At 40.1% G+C, this 4,892-nt stretch overlaps 1 long non-coding RNA gene across 1 annotated transcript; it reads right to left on the bottom strand.

The window, feature by feature from the left end:
- Positions 1-275: 275 nt before the first annotated feature.
- LOC310740442 lies at positions 276-4,472 on the bottom strand. The gene is made up of 2 exons (XR_014537658.1): positions 3,325-4,472; positions 276-2,909 (listed from the first exon to the last, which is right to left on the bottom strand). It is a non-coding gene; the product is annotated as an uncharacterized lncRNA (long non-coding RNA).
- Positions 4,473-4,892: the final 420 nt, after the last annotated feature.

The raw sequence follows: 4,892 nt of genomic DNA, 5'->3' as shown, positions 1-4,892 counted from the left end.
TCAGTTCTAACTCAATAAGGAGACATTTACATCACAGCTGTAGGTTTACCTCAAAGGTTAAACGCACATACGCTCAGTTCGGCCCGAGGCTGAAGCAGAGAGACCGCTAGAAAAGGAAAGTGAAGAGCGAGTGATTTAATAAGGTATCGGTTTAATTTCATTCAAATATCGACGAACGATAAAATGAGGCGAAACGAACACGTGTGTTTTTTGTCTTTTTTTGTTGTTTTTTTTAAGCGTAGCGATTTGACTGGATTTATTTATTTCAAAAAACATTTTATTCCATACAATTGTGCTTTATATGGATTCTATTTAAGTCAAATCAACAAATTTTATTTGTAGAGCATTTTGCCAATTGATGATGGACATTGTCTTAAAGCAGCTTTACAGAGATAAACTGGTTAAATAAAAGTATATATTTGTAACTTATAATTGTAAGTTTGTCCGTAATGAATAAGCCAGTGGAAGAGGAACCGGACTCAAAAGTTAACCCATCCTCATCAACACCCAATGTCCATTACATTACAGTTCTATCAGTGTTAAGGTGTGCAGTGATGGGCGCTGTTCATGGAACCTGTGGTCCTGATCCAGATCTCCAACACACTAAGGGTCCAGTCGAATTTTCTTGCTTGCCTCTACATGGACAATAAGTTGTTTTATTTATCTCAGTTTTGGCAGTCAGCACTTATCACAATCTACTGAGAAATCCACCGGATCTACAGAAAAATCCCTTTAAGCTCACATGGAGGCAGGCCGGAGTGAGAGGAAACGAGAGGCAAAGTGCCAGGAAGAGCTCTGAGGAAAATCCTGGCAGCCGTTCGCTTGATGAAAACAAGCCTGCTGTAAAAGTGGCCCTCAATTTACAGCAACACCAGAGGAGCCTTGCCAGAGCAAAGTGTTGCAGCGAGCTCGAAACTCCTTGTACCGTCTACGACAAATCCATGTGCTTTTGTTGATTCGCATGTGCTATTCGCTCTTTCAGGTGCAGGGGTATATCGGTAGAAGAACGCTAATAATGGAACTCCAGGCAGAAGGAAAAAAGGAAGGTCAAGGAGCAGGTTTATGGATGTGGTGAGGGACATGCAGGTATTTGATTTGAAAGGGGCAGATGTAAAGGACAGGGTAGTATGGAGACTAATGATCCTCTCTGGTGAACCATAATGTGAGCAGCCAAAAGAAGATTTTGATTTCTCTTTCAGACAGCAAGCACCTCAGGTTTTATTATTCAGTAAAGATTACTAATTTATGAACATTTTTAAAAAATGGCGGGGCATGAGGAAAGGGGGTGGGATATGCTATGATTGACTTGTGCGTGGCTTGAAAAAAAAACAAGTCAGCTCCTCTGCTTCATTCTGCAAAACAATCTGGAAACCGCTCGATATCAAAATGGCATTTGGTAGACACCATTTTTTCAGAGCAAATTACGGTGATCTCAGTAATACAGCTTACAGGTTAAGGGCCTTGCTCAAGGGCCCAACAGTTGTAGGTTGGTGGTGCTGGCTTTAGAACCCATGACCCTCCGACCAGACGTCCAACCTCTTATCTTAAATCACCCTCCAGTCAATTGATTAATTTCGTGTCTTACACTACAGGCATTTATATATTTATACACCACATTGTAAGTTTTTATCCATTTATGGTTGCATTCAAAGTTTTAGAACTTTCAGAGCACTGGCCAAAGAGACTCCTTTCATAACTTAACTATATAAACAATTGCATGCTATAGACATGAAAACATATAAGAACAAGTGCATTCATATGTGAGACCTGCTCTTATAAACAACGCCACCTTTTGACCAATCAGATTTTTTAAAATTTGACTCCCATTACTTAGTGTGACATCTTGGTGCTTGTGTGTTACATCACCTTCCTAAAAAGCGTTTAAACCGTAAAGCCGAACGAGCGCTAGCTAACCGTGAGCTAATTTTCACCGTTCTGATGTTCCAGCGAAGAGCTCTTTGCTGTAGCACTTGATTAAAAGCTCATCAGGAGTTTTATGTGCACGTACTTGGTCACTGAAACGAGGTGCTACATCAGCTCCGATGGCAAAACTAATTACAGCGCTGGTTTCAATTACTCCACCTTCGCAAAGCTTCCTGGCTCGTTTGTTACAGAACTTCCAGTTCATTCCGGGACGCTAATGTTTCTTTTACTTTTTTTTCTCTCTCTCCCTCAAGAGTCTTGCAATTATTCTTTATTCCAACGTTTTCCCAGCCTGACATTTCCCTAATGTTGCTCTAATGCCCAGATCATTTTTGAGGTGATACCTGCACCAGGCTGTAAATTATACCTCGCTAAGTAAAAAAAAGAAAAAGAAAAACACACCAACAAGCATTGAAGTCGGCTGACATTTAAAGTCCAGCCAGGCGTTGAGAAGATGCAGACCGAGAGGCCTTTTAGGCATGTGTGAGGGACAAGCTAATTATAATCTTTCACAGAGTGATCACATTGGGTTTAAAGCACCAGGAAATTTGCAACAAACAATTATTCTAAAATCCAGCAAAAAAATTTTTTTTTTTTTAGAAACGTGCATGAGCAATCTCTTCAAAACTCCTTAAGTTAAAATATAGATTTATGCCATTTGGCAGATGGCCTTATTAAGAGAAAATGAGCAGGTTAGGGCCTTGCATAGGGGCCCAACAGTGGCAGCTTGGTGGTGATGGGATTTGAACTTGTGACCTTCCAAAATTCTTTTAAACTGCATTTTATTGGTGTATTTGTCTAATATAATCGAATCAAAGTTTAATCTAATCCAGAGTCCAGTACCACCACAACATTTTGATAAAATAATACTCACAAAATCAGAGAATTAGAAACGCGACAAAAGAGAGTTTATTGTACAAAAATGTGGAAATCAACACGAGATCGATTCATTGAGACGTCCCAGAACAATCCGGTCTCTCAGAACTCTAAAGTTCCCCCAAACACACTTTTACAAGATGTGCCTCCGGGGCTCCCCCTGTCTTTTTTTTCTCTTCTGTCTAAAATACACTGCATCCTATTTCATAGCTAAAGATTTGTTTGCAACTTAGAGAAGGGAAGGGAAGGGAAGGGAAGGGAAGGGAAGGGAAGGGAAGGGAAGGGAAGGAAGGAAGGAAGGAAGGAAGGAAGGAAGGAAGGAAGGAAGGAAGGAAGGAAGGAAGGAAGGAAGGAAGGAAGGAAGGAAGGAAGGAAGGAAGGAAGGAAGGAAGGAAGGAAGGAAGGAAGGAAGGAAGGAAGGAAGGAAGGAAGGAAGGAAGGAAGGAAGGAAGGAAGGAAGGAAGGAAAAGAACTTTACAGCACAGTGAAATTCTTTCTTCACATATCGATGTTGCGAACGCTAACTGCGAATGCTTTGGTACACCCGTTTAATTGATTGTGTGCACTTGTCTGCAGTTTCCTACATTATCAATTGTTTTTGTCATGTTGATGAAAATATATTATACTGGTTCTCACCTGAATAGTCTCAACCCCCAAAACATCTGGGCATTGTTCATTGAATGCAAAATGGCTACACCAGTCTGTTTGTACTGTTTGATACCATTCACTCGCCTTCATTAGTCACATTCAATATTCATGTGTACAATTCATGTATTCAAGACACATTTACAAAAATAAAAAAGTTTAATAAAATTGTAAGAATTCGCAATTAAAATTCGCATCTTAATTGTTTTAAGAAATGCACCTACTGGTTAGCAAATATTAGGAATGATTCGAGAAATGCTCCGAAGCAACTGAGAGAAACTGTAAAGTCCATATGGACCCATGTCAGCGTGACACATCGTGATCTCTTCAGTACTCACAGATGTGCTACATCATTCTTTTAGTCCTAATGTACAAAAATACTGAAAAACAAAGCAAACCATTAAAAACATGATTTTCATATTATTATTATTACTAATATTATTTTTAATGTTGTTTTTTTTTGCACTTTTCTTCACAGCGAGATTCTGGCAAAAATGGCACGCTGTAATCAAAAGCGTCAGCTTTCTGTGATTGTAGGAAATGTGTATACGAGGTGAAAAATAAACATGGTGTCCCGTGGGAATACTTCCAGAGGGTTGGATTCGGGAAAGGCTGTTATCGGGAATCCCCTCAGGTGTCATATTGTGCTGACTGATGGTTCTCCCGGGAGGTTGTTCGATTCTGCAGAGGTGATATCTCACACACTTTGACACCAAGCCAAACTTCAGATCAGAAACAGAGAGAGAGAGAGGGAGAGGGAGAGAGAGAGGGAGAGATGAACCAGCAGTAAAGGAGGAGCTGAACGTGTCTCACATATAAAACCAGTTCCAGCGCAGTGCTCAGTGCTTAAACCAGCAAAGTGCAGAAGCCATGGACGAGTCTAAACTCCAAGGTGGAACGAACTGGAAGGCACGAAGGAAAACGAGGCGTTTAGTTAAGCACAATTAACACAAAAGTTACACATTTCTTTTCTCCTCTCCATCCAGAAAGGTCATTTTGCTTGTGTCAGGGTTTTTTTTTAGTCTTGCTTCGCTGATATTTTTAGAAGTAAATATCGCATCAGGAAAATGGAGAGTTAGAGAGGGGTTTTTTTTTCCAGTCAAGACGCCAGGCACGCTTGACTACCAGCTTCATTCTCTGAAAATCTAAAATCTGCCCGAGGCACAAAGTGAGTTCAGCAGCAATCAGATCGGTTTGCTCATCACGTTATGATACGAAACAGCAGCACAGGGAGAAACGCTGAAGATCAACTTAACATTTACTAACGTTAGCATTGCTTATATGTTTATCTTCGTTAATATTAACACACGATTCACTTGAGGCAGTTATCTTAGAGAATTTTTTACACAGGACAAAATATTGATTGTTTTTTTCACGTTTTTTGCTTGGTCTCGAACCTTTTTCAGTCATCCTCTATTCCCTCATTTTTTCCATCAATCAACAATCCG

This window comes from Silurus aristotelis, assembly GCF_946808225.1.
Source record: "Silurus aristotelis genome assembly, chromosome: 17".
NCBI lineage: Eukaryota > Metazoa > Chordata > Actinopteri > Siluriformes > Siluridae > Silurus > Silurus aristotelis.
Note: the sequence above shows the minus strand (reverse complement) of the source record. Positions and strands in the feature narration are given on the sequence as shown.